The sequence below is a fragment of the Bactrocera neohumeralis genome, unplaced genomic scaffold, assembly GCF_024586455.1.
Source record: "Bactrocera neohumeralis isolate Rockhampton unplaced genomic scaffold, APGP_CSIRO_Bneo_wtdbg2-racon-allhic-juicebox.fasta_v2 cluster11, whole genome shotgun sequence".
Classification (NCBI taxonomy): domain Eukaryota; kingdom Metazoa; phylum Arthropoda; class Insecta; order Diptera; family Tephritidae; genus Bactrocera; species Bactrocera neohumeralis.
In genome coordinates, this window is record NW_026089624.1 from 6,407,484 (window position 1) to 6,431,596 (window position 24,113).

Below are 24,113 nucleotides of genomic sequence, written 5' to 3' on the forward strand. Positions count from 1 at the left end.
CAATGATATAATAACTAAAGCAGCTGTCTTAGCAACAGAGAAATAGAAAAGCTTGTAAACGAAAAAAGGCGTGCAAGGCATGAATGGCAGATAAATCGCTCCCCTTCCACTCAGCTTCAATTGAAATCAGCTGTACGTAAATTAAAAAAGCGCTTAATCGTGAGGAAGAATCCAACACCGAAATGTATATAAAGAAGCTGTGTCCAAATTCAAGCAAGCAAAATTCTCTTTGGAAAGCCCAAAAGTTCCTGAAGCCACCAACTAACTCCAACATGCCTATACGAGACATGGGCGGAAATTGGGCTCGAAGTGACGAGGAAAAGGCTAATTGTTTTGCAAATCACCTAGAAAAGGTATTTCAACCAAATTGCCCAAAGAACAACTTCGAGTTGTCCAGCTTACCCAACACAGGTAATGAGTCACTCGAGTCTTTTAAGACTTCACCTACTGAAATTATTAGAATAATAAAAGAGCTTAAACCAAAAAAGTCACCAGGACACGATAATATTACCCCAAAAATGCTAACTGAGTTACCAAGTATTGCTGTAGAAGTGCTCTCTTTGCTCTTCAGTGCAATTCTTAATCTTGGATACTATCCTAATTCATGGAAAAAGTCGCAGATTATCTTGATAGATAAACCTGGGAAAGACTTAACACAGCCGTCTTCATACAGACCAATCAGTCTTCTACCCTGCCTTTCTAAAATATTTGAAAAAGTGTTACTATCAAAGATGTCTCCTTTCCTCCACGAAAATAATATAATACCAACGCACCAACTCGGGTTTCGTGAAAAACATAGCACGATAGATCAAGTAAATAGAATTACTAACGAAATAAGAAAAGTATTTGAGCACAGAGAGTACTGTTCAGCTTTATTTCTAGACGTGGCTCAGGCATTTGATAAGGTGTGGCATGAAGGCCTTTTGTATAAGATTAAAAACATTCTACCTTTAGAATTGTATAAAACATTGGAGTCTTATTTAAAAAATAGACAATTTATTTTAAAAGTGGGAGATTTCATATCTGACGAACGACAGATAAGGGCTGGTGTACCCCAGGGCAGTGTTTTAGGCCCAACTCTATACATCATATATACTGCAGATCTTCCTAGAGCTAATAATATATTGACCTCAACTTTTGCGGGTGACACAGCTTCAGTGAGCCGTAATAAATGCCACATAATAGCATCAAGAATATTAGCCGAGCACTTAAGGTCTGTCGAAGAATGGCTAGCCAACTGGCGTATAAATGTGAATGAACAAAAATGCAAGCATGTTACGTTTTCACTAAGACCTAAAATGTGTCCGGCAGTAAAAATGAACAATATTTTAGTACCCCAAGCCAACGAAGTAACTTATCTTGGTATTCATCTAGATAAAAGACTTACATGGAGAAAACACATATCTAGTAAAATAACTTGCATGAAGATAAGAGCTGCAAATTTAAATTGGCTTTTAAATAAAAACTCCAAACTTAGCCTAGACAACAAAGTGCTTTTATATAATGCGGTCATAAAGCCGATTTGGATGTATGGCATTCAACTGTGGGGTACGACCTGTGCAACTAATATTGATATAATACAAAGGTTTCAATCAAAAATGCTTAGAACAATCACGTGTTCACCATGGTACATGCGTAATGAAAATATCCATAAAGACCTAGGTATTTCTATGGTAAAGAAAGAAGTAGAAGACAGCAGAATTAAATATATATCTAAACTCCGAGATCACCCAAACCCTTTGGCTAATGCTTTGGTACATTCCTGCGATCAAACACGCCTTAAAAGAAGAGATATGCCTGCGTACTAAGGAGCAACGTATCACCAAAACAGCTCAAACACTTGCTTGAGCTTGTCTAGTTTTTAAATAGATTTAAGATTTTATAACTTATTGTTAGGCTTTTAAACTAAATAGCAGATTCAATAAATAATAAGATATTGAAAAAAAAACAAAAAAAAAAGGGATTGGCCTGGCGTCAAATCTGGAGATGCTTTAGGACGAGTTTATACAGTTCATATTAGTAACATGGAATGTTTTTGTCTACGCATGCTTTTACACCATGTTTGCGGACCTACCTTTTTCAATGATTTAAAAGAATATAAGACATAAAATTATTCTACATTTCGAGAGGCATGTGAGGCAAGAGGATTACTGGAGATTAATAACCATTGGGATGTGACACTGGAAGAAGGTGCTCAATGTAGATCAGCAGGCAAAATGAGAGCGCTATTTGCTGTATTAGTAGCGACATGTGGTCTTTCAAATCCTCAATAATTCTGCGATAAATACAAAAATGATATGATGGACGATATATTGCACAGATTACAAGAGCAAAGTCCCAATGTCACGTACAGTGATTTAATTTACAATGAGGGTCTGACAAAAATTGAAAACCAGGTTAAAACAATTTCTGGAAAGGATTTATCAGATTATGAAATAAACAGTCCACAGAGAACCGAGGAAATCAGTAGCGATTTAATACGGGAACTAGATTACGATACTGCTTCTTTACAACAACAATTAACAGAGTTTGTTCTACGTTTGAACCCAGAACCAAGGTTAGTATTTGACAATGTTGTCAAAAAAATCGAAGATGGCAAAGGTGGTTTGTTATTTTTGGATGCTCCTTGAGGCACGGGAAAACCTTTCTTTTAAACTTGCTTTTAGCCCAAATCCGAAAAGATAAAGGAATTGCTGTAGCAGTTGCCTCTTCCTGAATAACCGCCACTCTGCTCAATGGTGGTCGAACGGCACATTCGGTGCTTAAACTGCCATTAAACTTAGCCCATGAAGAAATGCCAGTCTTTAATATAAGTAAAAACAGCGAGCGTGGACGTATGTTGCAGCAATGTAAATTATCCAGTACAACAGCTATCCTGGGGGGTGAGAAATTCCAAGTCAAAGTGATGGTACTAGGTCAGTATAGTAAAACCCTAAAAGGGTTTGGCGTTCGTATGTGTCAGTTTTTTTTATGACCTTTTAAATTTCACAGTACAACAGCTATTCTGGGGGGTGAGAAATTCCAAGTCAGGGTGATGGTACTAGGTCAGTATAGTAAAGCCCTCAAAGAGTTTGGCGTTCGTATGTGTCAGTTTTTTTTATGACCTTTTAAATTTATAATAGTTTACTAAAAATACATATACATACCTATACACATATGTACATAATTCACATATATAGTGGAAGTGACCAAGTTGTGCAGTGATAGTGTTACCTAAATAAAGGAACAAGAATTATAAAACATAAAATATAAACACAAAACTAAAGCGAGGATAAAAAGAAAAAGTGGCGGCAAAATTATTTAATACTTACATACATATATACATATGTACGTGGACAGTGATTAATGTATACATACATACGAGAATATCTTGAAAAATAAAGCGGCTAAATATAAAAGCAAATATATATATACTTACGTGAAACGGAACAATTTAAACATAATATAAAAACCAAATATAAATATACATATATATATGCATGTACAGTGAAGTGGAGTGCTAATACTTACCAATATTCAGTAGACTCGCGGTAACGTGAACTATTAAAAACCGAGCGTGTTTACGTTTGCGAGGTTGTTCACGTTTTCGAAGGTATAATTTTTAAAATTTTCAAATAAATTAAACATGTGTTTTAACTCAAATTCATTTATTTTTATTTTATTTCAGATTGTAAGAACATGTAATTTATATGTTTAGGTTTTGTTAAGAAAAAATACCCATTGAAATTATTGGAAAAAATGGGTTATCTTTTTTTTTTGGATTTTCTTTTTTTGCAAATTGCTGAACACGGCTTTTTCGCGGTGACGTTTAAGTACGCTGATATCTGTTGGACTTATATTTTCATCTTCCGCCCATTCCAAAGCTTTATTAAAAATGTTGATTACTTCACTAGGCTCTATTCTTGTATGTGGTCTTTCCAGATTACTATCCTCGCTTTCACTTTCATCACTAGTTAAAACCTCGTTCGTTTCGGTTGAGTTAGGAAAATTTTCAGTCCATTCGTTGACATCAGCAATTGAAAAACTAACCTGCAAATACACAATTTAAATCAAATGAGTTATTGGATGGAAGAAAAGGTTCAAACCTCTGGATTAATTGAATGAAGCAGTTCTATTGCGCGTTCTTGTTGGCTGTTAATTGGTAAACAAATCCTTTCTCTCAAAGTAGCTAATGGAATATCCTCATCACTGTCTTTTTCATCTTCTATAGAGCTTAAATTGTTCGTCCAGTATTTTGCTATTGTTTCCTTTTCAAGACGTTACCAAGCTAAATCTAAATAGCCAATAGCGTCTCTTAACGTCAATTTCTTTAGGGCTTCAATAACATCAGTCCCTGTGGCTACAATTGATGCCAAAAGACTGTTTCTGTAAAAAGTTTTTTGTAAGACGTATGGCATATTGATCCATTGGCTGTATGAGTGGAGTGACATTAGTGGCATAAACATTGCAGTTATTAACTCGTCATCTGATCTCAATTCATTTTCGGGAAGATGAGATGGAGCATTGTCTATCAACAGCAGAGCTTTATTGGGCAATCCTTGATCTTTTAAAAATTTCCTGACCTACAATAATAAGAAATACATATGTAAAAGTTTGAAATTACTAAAACTGATTTTTTAACCTGTGGTACAAACGAATGGTGAAACCAATGTTTAAAAATGGCAGCCGTCATCCATGACGACTTGGAGCAATTGTAGTCAACAGGAGAATCAAAATTTTTAAAAGAGCGATGATTTTTTGCCTTTCCAATAACAAGAAGTTTAACTTTATGCACCCTGTTGCGTTTGTACAAGCCAGAAAAGTGACACGCTGTTTTCCGTTTTTCTTCCAGGAGCATTTTTTTCTTGTGAGGATACGTATGTTTTGTCAGGTAGCAGCTTCCAAAATAGTCCCGATTCGTCTGCATTATATATTTGATGGTGCGACAGACCTAGCTCTTTAACTTTGGCTTGCAGCTTGTTTTTGAAAGGGTCCACAAGTTTAGGTCTAGAAGATAACTTTTCTCCTTCTTCTTCTTCTTAATTGGCGTAGAAACCGCTTAAGCGATTATAGCCGAGTTAACTAACTAACTAACTAGCTTAACTTTTCTCCACTTATTTTAATAAAACGCACACCATAACGCTTCTTAAAGCGTTGCAACCATCCATCACTCGCATTAAAATTACTTTGAGTTTCTTTAATTATTGAATGAAAAAATTTAGCTTTTTCTTTAACTATCAATCCATTGACAGGGTCATTTTTTTGTCGCTGTTTAAGGAACCAACTGTAAAGCGCTTTTTCCATTTTAGGAAGTTCAGAACACTTCAAAGTCTGCCGCTTTCCAGGCCCAGCAAATGTACTGTTAACACATTTTAAAATGTTCTCTTTTTTTTGTTGATAGCGCAAATTGTTGATTTTGCAACACTGTACTGGTTTGCTAAGCATCCACATCGATCCACCCCAGTATACTCATAAGCAATAATTTACGGGTATTCCCCGTTTTATAAAAACGATTCGCATAATTAACAAACATATGTATGCATGTAGAAAAGAAAATAACGTTTTAAATGCATTTTAAATTTGTTCACGTTATAGGGCTTTCTCACCGTGTTCACGCTACCGAGTAGTCAGTGTAAAAAAAATTATGTTCATGTTAGCCGGTGTTCACACAAGGCGGTGTTTTTGTTACCGCGAGTCTACTGTATTTACCTAAGCTTATGATAGCAAAAGAAAAAGAAAAAGGGAAGTATTGTGGATGCAGAGAGTGCTAATACATAATACGTAAAACACAAAAAAAAAGGAAATTTACAGTAGTGCAAAAAATAAAAAAAGAACGAAGTGACAAAATTCCGAAATTGTGCTGGGCTGGCGGACATATGTATATGTATAAGACATACATATATACATATATGTACGTTAGTACACTTGTATTACTAAAAAAAAAAAATTTAGCAATTTGAAAAAAGCCGGTGGAAAATCTTTTAAATACCCTGTTAAAAGTGCCGTACGAAGAAATTAACAGTTGGCAAAAGCCGTTCGAAAACTGTTCAAAAACTGTTGAAAGTGCCGCAATCAAACTAACCGGTAAAAGCAAAAGTGCCGGTATAACCAATCCGTTGCTTGTATCGGGTGATTTTTTTGAGGTTAGGATTTTCATGCATTAGTATTTGACAGATCACGTGGGATTTCAGACATGGTGTCAAAGAGAAAGATGCTCAGTATGCTTTGACATTTCATCATGAATAGACTTACTAACGAGCAACGCTTGCAAATCATCGAATTTTATTACCAAAATCAGTGTTCGGTTCGAAATCGCGCTTTACGTCCGATTTATTTTGTTCAGCGATGAGGCTCATTTCTGGTTGAATGGCTACGTAAATAAGCAAAATTGCCGCATTTGGGGTGAAGAGCAACCAGAAGCCGTTCAAGAACTGCCCATGCATCCCGAAAAATGCACTGTTTGGTGTGGTTTGTACGCTGGTGGAATCATTGGACCGTATTTTTCAAAGATGCTGTTGGACGCAACGTTACGGTGAATGGCGATCGCTATCGTTCGATGCTAACAAACTTTTTGTTGCCAAAAATGGAAGAACTGAACTTGGTTGACATGTGGTTTCAACAAGATGGCGCTACATGCCACACAGCTCGCGATTCTATGGCCATTTTGAGGAAAACTTCGGAGAACAATTCATCTCAAGAAATGGACCCGTAAGTTGGCCACCAAGATCATGCGATTTAACGCCTTTAGACTATTTTTTGTGGGGCTACGTCAAGTCTAAAGTCTACAGAAATAAGCCAGCAACTATTCCAGCTTTGGAAGACAACATTTCCGAAGAAATTCGGGCTATTCCGGCCGAAATGCTCGAAAAAGTTGCCCAAAATTGGACTTTCGAATGGACCACCTAAGACGCAGTCGCGGTCAACATTTAAATGAAATTATCTTCAAAAAGTAAATGTCATGAACCAATCTAACGTTTCAAATAATGAACCGATGAGATTTTGCAAATTTTATGCGTTTTTTTTAAAAAAAAAGTTATCAAGCTCTTAAAAAATCACCCGATACAATCACTTCGCTGCTATCATCCCGCTGCTGCCACAACGCCGCTGCTACCATCAAATCGCTGCCATCAACCCGCTGCTGCCATCATCGCCGCTAGCTTTTGTGGGAATGAGCTGCCGCTGCATTCTGTGCAAAAGGGACGTAAGCGCCGGCAAACAGCCGACGCACCAGGTAACGAGTGCGATTTACTGAAAGCAGTGCAAAAAAAAGCAAACAACGAAACAAGTGCACTTTTAGTTTTTGGCTCTCCCTTTATCACTTTATAAGTACATATTGCATTTTATTAATATTGTACGTATATGTATATATACATACATAGACTTATTATTGCGTATATTGTGACTTACATATACGAATTCAAGTGAAATAGGGATTTTGGGATTTTTGCGGTAGCCTTTTATTTTGAAATAAAGGTGAAAAATTATTAATTGCAAAATTAAAGTATCACATTTTTCGGAATTTTTTCGGTCCGCGTTTGCAATTATCGGTCGTTTTTTCGCAATTTTTGTCGATTTTCGTGCGGACATTTTCCGATAAAATTACTTTATTCTGCTTTTGCTCATTTTGCGCATTTATTGGTTTGGCTTTCGTATACTTGGGAATCGATATTATTTTATTTTTTCGTTTTCGTAACCGATTCCAAATATACTTGTTGCCAACTTTTATTGCATATTAGTTTGGCTTTCGTATATTTGAGAATCGATATACATATACATATATATTTTTTCGTTTTCGTTGTCGATTCTTAATATATTTGTTGGCAAATTTTATAGCCTTTTTTTCGGAAATTTATTTTAAACAAGCAAAATGAGCAAGCCAAAGCCAACTCTGGCAAACCTGTCTCCAAGTAAGGAGTTGACGGACTTAAAGTCGTTAAGACGTCAAAGAACGGTTGCGAAAAGTAGTACAATATTTTGCGCATTAAAACGGGCCTTCTCGAAAGACTTTAGATCCAATCGAATTGGTATGTCGTCTCGATATATTAAATTCACATAGTAAAAAATTAATGAAATGCCAGTCAAAGATTGAAGAAATTGATGAAGACGACATGGCCCGAGGGGAGTTAGAGGACATAATCGTTGAAACGAAATCCATAATTAAGTCAATTTTAGCAAAAAATAAAACTACAGAATCTAACTTTTAGAAGGGGGAGGTAGTTACCTATGTGAAATGCACAAAAATTTGATGTGCCGAAAATGAGTGCTGGCTGCCTGCCTATTAAAAATTCTTAAAGAAAAAAGCTGCAATCACAACAGACTGCCGAACGATTTTCTACTCGGCTTGCACTCCTGCTCTCTGAGAGCACTCATCAACAACTCGGTATAAGGGAACTGTGGGACGGCATTTCAAACTACTTACGTACAGCTGCATCCGAAACCATTGGTTTTCGGAAAGTGCAAAAGAACAACTGGTACGACGAGGAGTGCCACGTCGCAGCGGAGAGAAAACAGACTGCCTACCTCGCAACGTTACGATCGACCACAACACGTGCAGGATGGGATAGATACCGAGAGTTGAAGAGGGAAGCGAGACGCATTTGCAGACAGAAAAAGAAAGAGCCGTTCGATACCAAACGAGGTTTCAGACAAGGCGATTCCCTATCGTGTGACTTTTTCAACCTGCTTCTGGAGAAAATAGTTCGAGCTGCAGAACTTAATAGAGAAGGTACCATCTTTTATAAGAGTGTACAGCTGCTGGCGTATGCTGATGGTATTGATATCATCGGCCTTAACACCCGCGCCGTTAGTTCCCCTTTCTCCACACTAGACAAGGAAGCAAAACAAATGGGTCTGTCAGTGAACGAGGGCAAGACGAAATATCTCCTGTCATCAAACAAACAGTCGTCGCACTCGCGACTTGGCACTCACGTCACTGTTGACAGTCATATCTTTGAAGTTGTAGATAATTTCGTCTATTTAGGAACCAGTATTAACACCACCAACAATTTCAGCCTGGAAATCCAACGCAGGATAATCTTGCTACTTCGGACTGAGTAGGCAATTGGAAAGTAAAGTCCTCTCTCGACGAACAAAAGCCAAACTCTATAAGTCGCTCATAATTCCCGTCCTGCTATATGGTGCAGAGGCTTGGACGATGTCAACTGATGAGTCGACGTTGCGAGTTTTCGAGAGAAAAGTTCTGCGAAAAATTTATGGTCCTTTGCGCGTTGGCCTCGGCGAATATCGCATTCGATGGAACGATGAGCTGTACGAGATATACGACGACATTGACATAGTTCAGCGAATTAAAAGACAGCGGCTACGCTGGCTAGGTCATGTTGTCCGAATGGACGAAAACACTCCAGCTCAGAAAGTATTCGACGCAGTACCCGCCGGGGGAAGCAGAGGAAGAGGAAGACCTCCACTCCGTGGGAAGGACCAAGTGGAGAAGGACCTGGCTACGCTTGGAATATCCAATTGGCGCCACGTAGGGAAAAGGAGAAACGACTGGCGCGCTGTTGTTAACTCGGCTATAATCGCGTAAGCGGTGTCTACGCCAATTAAACAAAGAAGAAAGAAAAATATGTTCTAATTCTTATAAAAAGGTATTTATTCAGGGATCTGATGTTTTTCAAAAAGTGGCAAAGGTTGGGAACAATTATGCAATTTAAAATGTTCATAATACACATAACCACAAAAATATGCAAATGAATTTCGCTGTAGGAAATCGCTTTCAATTACATCGATTTCAATACAATTCCTAACATTATAGGGCCTATCTAAGAACGGTCTTGGCAAACCTTGAAATGTTTGCCAAGAACTATCCTGAATCAAAGGGTCATTACATACCCTTTCAAGGGTATTGAAGAAAGTAGCTCTAAATCTCTACCCTGCAGAGATTCACAATTGCCACGTGTCACAAATTTGACATGTCTTAGGCCCCGAATTGGCGGAAAAGGTCAGAAAACATAGAAGGAGTTGTTCTTGTCTTCAATCCTCCCACTTTCCTAATCTATCCGAAGTAGTGTTCTAGTTCGTCTTGGCAAAGTCTTCTTGTCTTGATATATTCAAATCCCTCCCGGGACAATATGCGCCACAATCGTCTTAAACTGCGAATGTTAAGAAGCCAACCTCTAATAAACGAAAATGTATTTGTGATATCTCGACCAAACAGTGATAGAGTTAAGTGCTTCTTCGGCTTCTACTAAAAAATTCATTTGATCTAGGCTGCCCGAAAAGGGTTCACCATATTTTTTTAATGCTCGGAGGCATTTACTATTAAAAATATTGGAGTTGGTCGAAAAACAATACAAGCTCCTCGGTATTTAAAAAGGTTTGGGACTGAGATGTATTTAAGTGACCTGTTGTATACATGGCTAACATTGCGCTAGCAACTGTGTTGCTAAAGACTTAGGCAGCTAAACGTACATTCATTTTTTGAAAAGTACTGGGCTTTAAATGTGCGGAAGTCAATTTTGGCGCACACCGAATATCACGTTGTGAATCCTGTTCATGGAAATGAACTATATCTTTCCAATCTACAGAACGCCCACGAAATTGTATATGGTTTAAGAAGTTTTCAATACAATTTCTCGTACTCTTTAACAGGTGAGGAGAATCATAAAAGAATACGATTTCTTCACCATCATCTTCAAAATAGGACCTATCATCTGTAATCCCCACTAGCAAAATTAACAAAATTGGATCCTTGATCACAGACTAATTGTCAGGTATGAAGACCTATTCCCTGGAGTTTCACTTGAAAAACATACTTCCGAACCACATCCCCTTTACAAGAATTATGGACGAAAAAGTATGCAACTGGTTGAGACCAGGAGTTGCCTCCAATGCCTTGAGCCATTACTGTAAAAACACTGTTGGCTATCCTGGACGTGCGATTTTCATCCCCATAGTCCTCCAATCCTTCTATAAAATCCCTATACCTATCATATTTCAAATGAGTTTTCTATGACATTTCATCACAACACAATGAAATGTATTTCTCCTCATTACTAAAGCCTCGGCTACACAACTCCAGGGACTTAATGCTGCAAAATAAGCATCCAGGATTTCTTGGCCAACCTTTTTTTAAAAATTGAAAGAGTGGTTGTAGAAGGCCAATGAAAAAGCGGTCGCAAATATCTATAGGCCAAAGGAGATGTGAATTTTACTCCAAGGGCTATAGTCTTCATATTTTTACTACTTATATCTGCGAGCTGAAGGGCTGCGAGAAGTATTTTTTACACTATTTCTGACACATATTGCGAGATGTGGTGGTAATTTGCCACAAATCCCATTAATTTGGGGATTAATATGGATTTGATTAATTAGATAATCTCTTTGGGCTTTTAGCTCTAATATCTCCTGTTCTTTTTCTTTAATTGATTTCATTAATAATGAAATTTGATTCATCGCATTTTCAAGTTGTTCTTGGCAATTTTGAAGACTGAAGGATCCATCGCAGAAATATGATTCGGTTTGGGTCCCCGAGAAATGGTGCTGGCAGGCGAATAGCTCCTTTTTTGGGGTGTCTGTTACCCCCAAAAGTTCCATCCATTTTCCTCGCCTATGAAAATTTTAATAAATTTAACGAAAGAATATGCAAGCAAAATGATTAGTATAAAACAAACAAATCTTGGTTAGTTTTGTTTTTAATAAAAATTAAAATGGCGCAAGAAAAATGAAAACGCCAGAAATGCATTAAATGAATGCATGCGGTGAACCAACCTTTAGACGCATCATTTAAAACGTCGCCGAAATTTTTAATAAACTATTTATAAGTTTATTTTCATACAAAAAACTTATCTTTTAAAAACTATCATATTATCTATGACTAATTTTTAAGGTTTAACAAAATGAATTACCTTAAGTAATTAATACTATTTATGGTATTGATAATTTAAAAGTAACACGTAGTCATATTTTGTATAACTACACTCTTATAAGTTAATATAATAATTACTTAATGAATTATGTTTATAATAAAACACTTTCGTAACAAAAATTTTTTAAGCCATTTGTTCTTTAACCTAATTAAAACTAATATAGTTTTCATTATACTTAAAAAATGTTCTTAACTGAAATTGTATTCCGTAGGCCATCCAGAAAAAAACAAAACAACTTCACTTGGGTAGTTTGTATTGGTGGAAAGGCAGCCTGTATTAATAAAAACGAGATTTTAAAGCTTTATAATGCACACTTTTATGTATGCATAAGAACTAATATGCATTCAGCGGCTATATCAGTGTGACATTTTCAAAAAATCAGTTTTTTTTTTTTTTTTTTTTTTGATAGCTAAACGACAGACGACCAATCGACTTCAAATTGAAACTGTGTATTCTATAGTATATTATCTACTATGCAATGACCTACGATCTTTTTGATTGGTTGAAAATTGTCAATTTGCCATTAAAAAAACGACAATTGTTTACCTAAAAAAGACACTTTTTTCGGAACCTCCGAAGACAGCACATAACTTCGCTATTTTTCAATATTTTTGTAAAAAAAACTTTAAATATAGCCGAAAATATACCTGATTATGTCCAAAGAACTTCGAAATATTCGATTAAATACTTTCTTTAAAAAATCACGAAATTCGCCTAATTTTCCATGGGTAACACTGGTATAGCCCCTTAAATATTTGATGATTGTACATATATATGCATATATATAAAAATTCACCCAGGTATCACTAAAATACCTAACACATATTCCAAAATAAATTCATGCCTTGATAATTCTCGTTCCGATGGGAATTTATAGAAGGATTCAGCTGCCGGACATCTGCACACACAAGATTTCGGGGTTCTTCTGTAAACACAAACTTATTAAAAACTTTGACATACATATTTCTAATATATTTATACACCTTACCTTAATCTTGCTTTATTTCAGCAACAACACTAATACACAATATAAACAATATAAACTCTAATAATATATAATAAAAATATCATACACTAATATGTATCGGGTGATTTTTTAAGAGCTTGATAACTTTTTTTAAAAAAAAACGCATAAAATTTGCAAAAATCTCATCGGTTCTTTATTTGAAACGTTAGATTGGTTCATGACATTTACTTTTTGAAGATAATTTCATTTAAATGTTGACCGCGGCTGCGTCTTAGGTGGTCCATTCGGAAAGTCCAATTTTGGGCAACTTTTTCGAGCATTTCGGCCGGAATAGCCCGAATTTCTTCGGAAATGTTGTCTTCCAAAGCTGGAAGAGTTGCTGGCTTATTTCTGTAGACTTTAGACTTGACGTAGCCCCACAAAAAATAGTCTAAAGGCGTTAAATCGCATGATCTTGGTGGCCAACTTACGGGTCCATTTCTTGAGATGAATTGTTCTCCGAAGTTTTCCCTCAAAATGGCCATAGAATCGCGAGCTGTGTGGCATGTAGCGCCATCTTGTTGAAACCACATGTCAACCAAGTTCAGTTCTTCCTTTTTGGCAACAAAAAGTTTGTTAGCATCGAACGATAGCGATCGCCATTCACCGTAACGTTGCGTCCAACAGCATCTTTGAAAAAATACGGTCCAATGATTCCACCAGCGTACAAACCACACCAAACAGTGCATTTTTCGGGATGCATGGGCAGTTGGCCACCAAGATCATGCGATTTAACGCCTTTAGACTATTTTTTGTGGGGCTACGTCAAGTCTAAAGTCTACAGAAATAAGCCAGCAACTATTCCAGCTTTGGAAGACAACATTTCCGAAGAAATTCGGGATATTCCGGCCGAAATGCTCGAAAAAGTTGCCCAAAATTGGACTTTCCGAATGGACCACCTAAGACGCAGCCGCAGTCAACATTTAAATGAAATTATCTTCAAAAAGTAAATGTCATGAACCAATCTAACGTTTCAAATAAAGAACCGATGAGATTTTGCAAATTTTATGCGTTTTTTTTTTTAAAAAAAGTTATCAAGCTCTTAAAAAATCACCCGATATTATTAAAAACTTCAACATGTCTTTCTGTTTAAACTCAATTTCCAATTGATGTTTTCCTATAACGGCTAATGAATTGTCAATTTGTATACATATGTCAAACAACAAATTACCACCCAGGATTGTATCCTACTGCATGCAAAAATTTAAAAATACTTGAAGCGTGTTTAAAAATTGCACAAAAAAATACAACTGATTTAACATTGAACAACAAGTGTCGGGATATGTCGACGTATGGGGCCGATTGCGTTTAATTAAAAGATATTAGTTTAAGTTCAAACGTTATTCACTTCATTATAACTTTGGGTATATAAGTAAATGTATATAAATATATGGGTGTGTGTGTATTATCAATAAGGGTTAATTGTGTTCTCTATAGATACATGTAAATCTACATTAATTTATTAAATTATTGTAACCTGCTGCTGCTTTATATCATACAAGGCCGTTTTGACTCACATGAACAGTTACTCTCAGCACACGTATTCTTACGCTCTTATTTCAGTCGATATTGAGAGCGAAAAAACAGTTTTGCACTGTGGGATAATGAATTGATTTTCCTGCCAGTTGCGCTGCAGACAGCAACGAAGTAACATAGGTAGTCGGTATGTTGATGTTTTTTTATGCCCTAGTATATTTTTGCCCCATTTGAAATATATAACATAAATAAAATGTTGTAATTTCAGATACCTTTGGTGGGGTAAATTGGGAGTTGACTACTTTTACTAGCAAACTAGTTAGCGGAAATTTTAAGATAAAGTTGAAATCGTAAAGTTCTCGAAAAATCATGCTTAAAAATAACGCTTGCCTCGGCGTCCAAAAACACCTTCGCTTTGAAATATATTCACTTACATAAAGCTTTTCGTCAAAACGGGGTTGTTATATTATTTTGAATGCCTACATTAATTCTTTTCTTTTGTGACACTTTCTTATTAAAATTGCATTCGATAAATTTCTAGTAGTTAACCTGCTTCTTTGTTTGGAACAGATGAATTTCATATCAGAAAAAATGTGTTCACAAAAGATTGTTGAGGGGAAAAATGATAAAACCTTGAGGGAAATTTCTTTAAGCTGCGGATAAAATGAGCTTTCTAAGTTCCTCCAGAAATCGGTAATATCCTTTTTATCATTGAATGACATTTCACTTCTAAGAATTATTAATTCTGACTGGATTTTTAATTCATATTGGTTTACATCACATTTAAACGGGTTTACAAATATATCGATTAAAGGTTGAATTTTTCGGAAGTCCTCAAATCTGACCTTAAAGTTAAAAAACAGAGTCTCTAATAACTGAGTGTGCGCACGTTTTACACTTAAGCCATCAGTACTGTTCATGAGGGAGCAGGTTTGTGGAAAACTTGAATAATCTTCGTATTTGATCTCAGAAAGCAATAAAAATAAAATAGTTTGAAAATGAGTGTTTTCTTTGAATAAATCGTTTTCAACTTGGAAAACCCAATCCTTATACTTCTGCAAAAGGGTATTTTTTTTCAAAAAACATATTATCTCTCTCAATACCCTCATATTTCTCAAAGTATTTATGGAAGGTATTATAGTGCTTCCTAAAATTATATCCCCGGGTCCTCTTTACACACATATTACACAATAGACATTGCATATTACCAAAGGCATCGGAAATCATAAAGCAATATCTGTCATTCATTTTGAACAAACACATATAGGTACGCGCATAAATAGTATCATAAAACAATCAAGCGGCGCACGATGTTGCTTCGCTGTTGTTTGTTAATCAACTGACCAGGGATAATGGAATGCCCAACTTATTCCAGTGTGAGAGCGCCTCAAAATAAGCGTTTTTTATAGCATTTTCCATTTTGGCCAGATCGAACAAAATAAGAGTTTTTGGGCATTTTAAATTAAAACACCCAACATTTATTACGATTGCAAATTATTATATATTGGACTTTTAATATATGACGAAACTACTTAAATCCTTTTTTATGATTTTATGGTATATTAAAAAAACTGACTTTTGATCTTTCAATACAATAATAAAGTGAATTAAGCCTGTTAGTTCTCAATTATTAAATGTTTGTAATTATTTGTAATTAAAAATTTATTATATTATGCATCAAATTACAAAACATTTTATGAAATATATTTAAATTTCGCATTTTCTTTGATTTTCATTGTTTTAAATTTTTATTAGCGATCTTGAACAGCGGCAACAAATTCCTCCGTTCACATATATTTTTGGTATAATTTCAATCTGGCCGTTCCAGTCATTCCAATTACAAAACGTCAAAACCTACCCAATCCAGTCAACTGTCAAAGTTCGGTAGGTGAGCGGTTCTCACATTTCCAGTGACAGGAGAGTTGGGGATCTCTTTATCTCTGCAACTGACTGCAAATGTTCTTTGTCCCATGGTAGCCACATGATAATTCGTTGCTGGCTCGACAACGACTGAACGATAGAGCGTAAGCGTACGTGTGAAGTTAGTTTGCACAATTGTGCTAAGTAATGACCACTGATTTAAGTATAAATGAATGTATATGAACATGTAGATCAATGCGCGAGTTAATTTTTACATGAAGTAAAAATTAGTCAAAAGAATATATGTAAGTTAAGAAATTTTATGTTAATTTCTTTTAAAAAAAATTTTATTTATTACTTGTTCGTTTCATTACAGAGCTAAGACTAAACTTAAAAATTAATTTACTTAAAAGCTAAGCTAAGATGCACTGGCCAACTGCTGACTTGATGTCGATTCTCCGAATTGGCTTATTTGGGATGCGCGTGTTGGATTTCCGCTTCACACCGAAAAATGAGCTTTTATGCTGATGAAATCGCCTGGCTTTTGCTGTGGGAAATATTGTGCAACTAAAGATGCATTTCCGCTATGCTTTACTCATTATTGCTGATTACGTGTTATTACTTTTATTTATTTAGTAATTGTTAACATTTGCCATGTTAACACTTCCCCTCTTAAAAGCGATCGTCCCGAGAGCCTATCAAAAATAGGGGAGGTTGTTAAAATTGATGTAAGTATTTTGATCATTGGAAAGATCTTTGATCTCCTTAAGAGCAGTATTCGCCGGGGGCATCTGGTTAAGGTCCAGGCTTGAAGATATGCTTATTCTGTTTTGGTGCTTTCTCCAGAATTTTCGAAAAAATATTATACCGAGAATGATAGTTGCAACGGCTCCAAGTGAAAGGGAGCTATTGGATATCGTTGCTGTCTTCAGAAGATTTATTCTTCGTATGTTATCAATGTGAAACTCCTTTAAGGCCTGGAGAGAAAGTAATTCAATTCGATTTCTTTCGATTGGTGCTGGTTGCAGGGCTGCTGGGATTGCCGGCAGTGGAACCAAATCGTAATTAATGTACAATTGGTGATTTATTTTTAACGTTGAGTTATGATAAATTTTTCTGCATTCCGTCAGCATCTATTACCCCTTGAAAGCCATTAAGTAATATGGTGCCGGGTTAGTGAAATATTGTCATATTTTGACTAACTACATTTATATTTGATATTTCTAGTGCTTCTTCAGCATTTTTGAAAGGTATTTCGTAATTTTCTAAATTTTCTAACGCAATTTCGATTTCATTTTTATTTAACAATAATGTATTTAAAATGTCTTTCTTTGCCCACTGTATGGCGTATTTAATGTTAATCAACTCTTCTTTTATTAATCTTATTCTATTTTGCAAATTTATAATAGTCTCGTTTTCTATATAAGTATCTTTCCTTATGTTATTAAGAAGATTATTTACTATCACGCGAATGTTATTAATTTTTTCGTTAAAAATATTGTTAATTAGTACTTGTTCATTATTATTATTATCGATATCATTAAGATTTTTGGTTATTACATCCAGATCCTCGTGATTGGGGCTTCCGGCTATGAATTTCCAAGCCGTTCCTAAACTATCTATGGATCTTTTCTGTCTTCTTTCGACAGGTTTTATTGTATCTAAAATTTGAAGAGATTGGGTTTTAGGATGGGATAAAGGATTGTGTTCTTGGGTATGTCCGAAGAGGTGAATCTGTACATGTCCGTCAGAAATTGTTCGTGCTTGTTGAGGTCGATTATGTGTATCAGCCTGAAGTCTCCATTCTGGATTTTTACTAGTCCGTCATTTATTGTAACTATTTGTGCCGTGGAGTAGTCATAAATGTCTATTGATGCGAATATTGGGTAAATAAGGAGAAGTCTGGAAACAAAAATTTTAGTTTTGATTTTTTATATTGCGTTTATGAACTACTTTTCCTGATTCTGTCAAAACTTTGGAATTTTTGTCTTCCTTTACTATTTCTTTTCTAAATTTTGGAGATATTTTGGTTCCTAGTCGTTTGTTTATCCTAACGTAAATTGTTTCTCCAGGGTTATATGTTTTAATTGGATGACGGGCTTTATTATGGCAGGAAAGATCTTTTTGTTGTCTATTTTTTAGTTCCGAGATAATTTCTTCCCTAGCTCTTTCAAATTGGCTTGGGTCTGTGGAGATTCTTCTCCCGAAAAATACCTCTATTGGCTTTTTCTTTGTGGAGGAGTGGACTGAAAAATTGTACTCGTAGACGGAGTTATCAAGGAGTTCGGCGAATGAGGTGAAACTTCGCTCTGCTTGTAAACAGCGCATTATTTCTGTGAGGGTCGAGTGAAATCGCTCTACTTGATCATTTACGGAACTTGCATAAGGTGGTGTTCTAAAAATTTGTATATTTAGGGTATCTTCCAATAAAAATCGAATGGAAACTGAATTCAAAGACGTTTCATTGTCTATAACTACCGTTTCTGGTACGCCAAATTGAAACAGTAGTTCGCGGAGAGGTTCCTTAACGTGTTCTACGGCTCTGGAGCGAAGGATTTTGGTTTGGGCATACTTTGAAAATTTGTCTATGGGGGTAAGGACGAAATTTCGTTCAGTTATGTAAATAGGGTGGCGGTCGTACTTATTTTCTTTGCAAACTGAGCATTGCTGAATAATTCTTTTTATTTTTTTGGTCATGGAGGGAAAATAGTAATTTTCTAAAATTTGAAGTTTTTTTTCACGAGAATTCCTATGTGCTCTTTTATGAGTATTTATGATTATTTCTTCTTGTTGCTGTTCGTCTGTCACATCCTGGACTTGGAGTTGAGAAAACCTGGTTTTATAGTTACTAAAATGGGTCGGGTATATTTCTTGATTTTTACCCACAGTTCTTTCGTCGGTTTTGATGCAATTTATTATGGAGGGGTTTAGGTACCTTTTTAGGAGATTTATTAATGTTTCTGAGTTATATTCCTGTTCTTCAATGACTTGTATATGGTAAGTGGGGAATACTATCTTGAATTGATAGGTAGAAATTGGGCCTGAATTTAGGAAGATTTGGTTTTTGAAAACGTTAATTGGGGATTCTACATGCCAAATTAAGTTATCGGATGAGCTCTCGTCACAATGCTGGGTTACTGACAAGGCGTTAATTGGTTTGGGAGGCGTTCTTGATAGTGCGTCGGCTACCACGTTAGTTGTGCCTGGTTTGTAATGGAGTTCATGATTGTATTCTTCCAGTGTGGCTTTAGTGGTATAGGTAAGTTTATCGTTTGGTTCCGTAAAGAGATTAGAAAAATTTTCGACTAAATTATTAATTCCCTTCTGATGTTTTTGTGACAAGTTATCTTCCTTAATATCTATTTTGTTAACAGATCTTGAAGCTAGCTGCTTGATTTTAATTTTGGTATTGCCTTCTAACTCCATGAAGTTATTCTTTACGAGGATGACTGCGTCAAGCTCCTTAAGGCTATCATTCCCAATAATACCATGGAATGATGTCAGAGTTGGGGGAGGTAGAATTTCAGTTTTTTGTCTGAGTTAAATAGGTTTAGAAAGGTATGTTGTTTGATTTCGATGTCTCCTGCTATGGATTTCGCAAAAAAAAATGCTTTCGTTATTTATTGAATTGGGCACGATAGAGGATCGTATATAGTTTTTCGTAGATCCTGTATCTACTAAAATTTTCACAATATCTGCACTCTTCAGCCTGCATTCAACATAGGGCAGGATTTGGATTTTATTAGGGGGCACAGGAGCTGGAGGGTTGCCAGGAGGAGGTCTTTTGTTAATAGGGTCATTATTACGTGGCCTATTCATATAATTAATATTCCTAGTTCGCAGTGATGGGTCAATGTCCATTGGTTCTGGACGTGGCTGTGGCTTATGCAAAGGACATGGTGGTGGATTGTAATGCTGTTGTGCATATTGGGGCGCCTGTTGCTGGCGTTGAACTTGATAGTTCATTTGCGGTGGTCTATGTGGAGTGGCTGCGTACAACCTTGGTTGGGGCATGTATGCCAATTCAGGGTAAATTTCATCCTTCTGGGAAGTAGTGGTGGACGAAACTCTTGTGGTTTCCTGCTGATATTGTTATTATTGCTCAGGGCATAATGTGACCTGAAGGTTTGATTCTCTAGTTTGAGACACAGATGGAGTGCCTGAGGGAGATCTGCTGGTTCACTCATTCCAAGGAGTCTCGGTAGATCTCCTTTGAGTCCGCGAAAGAAGGTGTCTAGGGCTTTATCCCTATACGTACGAGTTAGAAGGTGCATGGCTTCTGCGCCGACTTCCATGCATCCCAGTTTGTTCAGAATTTGTGAGAGATGAGAATATACCTTTTGGTAAAATTCTTGAATTGTATTGCTACCCTGTACGAGAGAGGTCATTTGGTAGTGTTATAGGACTCCAAGGCAATGTCGGCATTGCCCACGATTTTGTTTCTAACGACATTGAGGATGCCATAATATTTTGGGGTACCTCTTTGAGGCTCATATATCTGGAGGATCCTGTCCACGCTTTTCCTCCAAGATGTGAATTCTCCCGGATTTCCGGAGAACTCCCGTAGACATCGTACCACATCTGGTATTTTGTCTAATTCAGAGACATTCCCGGGTAGTCTTGAGTCTATGGTAATGTCCGTGAAATTTGAAAAGTTGGAATTTGGGTTAAGGGCGGCTTGAACCATGTTTCGCCCTTCACTCCTTAAGACATTGTTCACAATTCCTGTGATTACGGTAGTTAACTCATCAATAGAGAATGAATTAGGAGAGGCAAGAGGCTGACCACAAGGTGCTGGTGGCCCTTGGGGTGCATTAAGTATTGGTGGCCGAACGAGGTTGGCAGGATTAACTGGCATGATTGATATATTTCTATTATTCACTTTTTTATTTTAGAAATTTAATTTATCCCTAGCTTATTTTGTTTTGAGTTAAAACTTTCCTTTCTAAATTTTTCACTTTTAGTTAGCTTATTTCATATATAATATTATTTCGTCTAGTTCAATTATTTTTTCTGAATTACGCTCTCTTTCTTAAATTATGTCACTATTATTAAATTGTGTTCACCTTTGCATTAAAGATTTCTTAAACATAGTTTGTTTCACATTAAACAGTTTCACTTTTTATATTTTAAAAATTCTTTTACATATGTGAATATATTAATATTGATTCTTAAAATTAATTCTTACTCTAGTAGCAGGAACATTCTCCTGGGCAGGCGGCTAACGTCTTGCGTTTCCCGTTTGCTATTGGCGACTAGGGGGCCTCTTTTCCTGCACTTCTGTTGAGTCCTAGCCCAAGCCTTCGCCGTCTATGGGGTGGTAAGTATTATCCTTGTCTTCTAATGGTAACCGCTGAGTATCACGACAGCACAAACTTTTTAACCAAGACTTGTGGATACACCCGCGAATTGTATTGATACTAAACGCGACTAGCGAAGGCCCCACGTTGGGCGCCAGTTAAGAAATTTTATGTTAGTTTCTTTAAAAAAAAATTTTATTTTTTACTTGTTCGTTTTAAGACTAAACTTAAAAATTAATTTACTTAAAAGCTAAGCTAAGTTGCACTGGCCAACTGCTGACTTGATGTTGTCGATTCTCCGAATTGGCTTATTTGGGTTGCGCGTGTTGGATTTCCGCTTCACACCGAAAAATGAGCTTTTATGCTGATGAAATCGCCTGGCTTTTGCTGTGGGAAATATTGTGCAACTAAAGATGCATTTCCGCTATGCTTTACTCATTATTGCTGATTACGTGTTATTACTTTTATTTATTTAGTAATTGTTAACATTTGCCATGTTAACATGTACATATTTTGAGCCGCACCGAAATGTATACTCTTCATTTACACTCTTAAGACTAACTATTACATGTTTCTTACTTCTGTTTATACTAACTAGTATGTTTACTTATTACTAGTTGATAGTTTGTTTAAATACAGATTGTATTATTTGTTTAGGTATGTTTACATATATATTGCTTGCTTAGATACATTTGCTTTGTTTTAAGATAAAGTTGTTGTGATATTCAAACTCAATGTTGTTTTGATACTTGTTTGTTTAGGATTATTTGTTGTAGAGATAGTGTATTTCAATTGTTCCAACTCAAGGTTGTTTCTGCGTTATGTTTACTGAAACAAAAAGTTGTTTTAATGTTTGTTACTATTAAAAGGAATATGTTCCTTAATTCGCGCACATGTAATACATTGATAAGTTATGAAATCATTTTTTGATTTTCTGAATGCGCTCGTGCGTATACGTACATTTATAAAAGTTAACTTATTTTAAGTTTTTTATTTATTTTGTTATTTAAAACGTTTTTTTACAACTGTACAAAAAATAAACTTGTTTAATGTTTATTTCTAAGTTGCTGGAGCGATGTCCAACCAACTTAGAGGAAAGCCAAATTAAAAGTGAAGCTTAAATCTAATCTTATGCTATCACCAACTTAATATCCTAATCGCCGGCAGAGTGAGACGTCGGCAGCGACGCATATTGTTAGTGGCGTGCTAGTAGCGTCATTAAAATCCGTAATATTAGCTTGGCGCTCTTTTAGTGGGTAGCGGTAAAGTGGCGTGATGCGTTTGCCAAATTGTGTACCTGCATTCTTGAGCATTCTTAAGCTTGCATGGTACGGTACACTGTTTAACAAAATATTTATTTTGTTAACTTATATTATTATCTGAGATTATGACATGAGCATGGGCAGAGACATAAGATTAATATGATAGAAGATGTACATACATACATACAAATATATATATTGTTGCGATAAATTTAATATCATTCCTTACCACTCTGGAAATGAAACTTCTTATATCAAGTGAGAAATCTTTCATTCTGGTTTTTATTTAGTATTTTCCTTGCTTATACGAGTATACAAACTTTAAAACTATCTTAAATAACTAAATATATGTGTATGTGTGTATGTTTGTATGTATTGTAGCATATTGTTTATTGCTGCTTGACATGTAGTCCAGTCGTTTAAGCTTAAATTAGCTTAATATTACAGACATAAATATAAATGGGTATATCGAATTCCGAGGTGAACTTACTATAATGACTGGACTAATGGGGTTGTTTTCAAGTGTACAATTTAATACATACATATGGACATTTCCACAAAAAGGTCCACCACGCGTGCAAAATTCAAACAGTTCCTGAAAACATTTTGTTGATGAATAATAAATCTCAAATGTGTTTATTTTATAAATATAAAGGAATTTTTATTTTCTTCTAATTTTGAGCCGAAATATACAACGAAAACACAAAATTTACAAAAATCTGACTCTTTTTACCAAATATACCAACGTTTTTCCTTGTTATATTCCCTAATTCAAAGTAATACTATGATGTTTTTATAATTTAAAAATCTTCAGCTGATAGTAACATAATGTTCAACAAGCAGACAGACTGAGTGGAGATCGAATAACGGTAGTTTTTTGTGTTTGCCTCTGCTTATATTCGTATGTCGCGTCCGTTACCGAAAAACATCATTTATTGTTCTCATTAGTGAACAAAATGTTGAAGTGTAAATTGCTTTCAGACTAAAAGCAGATACATCATTTCACTTAAAAAAAAGTAATAATTGGCTCTCGGCAAAAACGATTAATAAAATTTATTGGTGTTTGAAATTCGTCGCGTCCGTTACCGTAAACCTTAAATATTAAATAAAGTCGTAGAAATTGCACACAATTAAAATTTTATTGATGACAAAAACGGCAAAAGAAACAAGAAAAGCAATAACAATGAAGTATAAAGAGAAAATGAAAGAAAACGTCAGAAATGGCGGGAATACAAGAAGAAAGAAGCAAAACGAAAGCAAGAGTACCGAAAAAGATTACCGCAAAAAATTAAAAGTGATAGCAATTTATTAGAAAAGAAGAAAGAAAAGGATCGTGTTAGGCAGC

The 24,113-nt window shown here is 35.6% G+C and overlaps 1 long non-coding RNA gene across 1 annotated transcript; it reads right to left on the reverse strand.

Moving 5' to 3' along the window:
* Positions 1–11,955: 11,955 nt before the first annotated feature.
* On the reverse strand, positions 11,956–12,943 carry LOC126765800 (uncharacterized). The gene is made up of 3 exons (XR_007668594.1): positions 12,853–12,943; positions 12,680–12,789; positions 11,956–12,135 (listed from the first exon to the last, which is right to left on the reverse strand). It is a non-coding gene; the product is annotated as an uncharacterized LOC126765800 (long non-coding RNA).
* Positions 12,944–24,113: the final 11,170 nt, after the last annotated feature.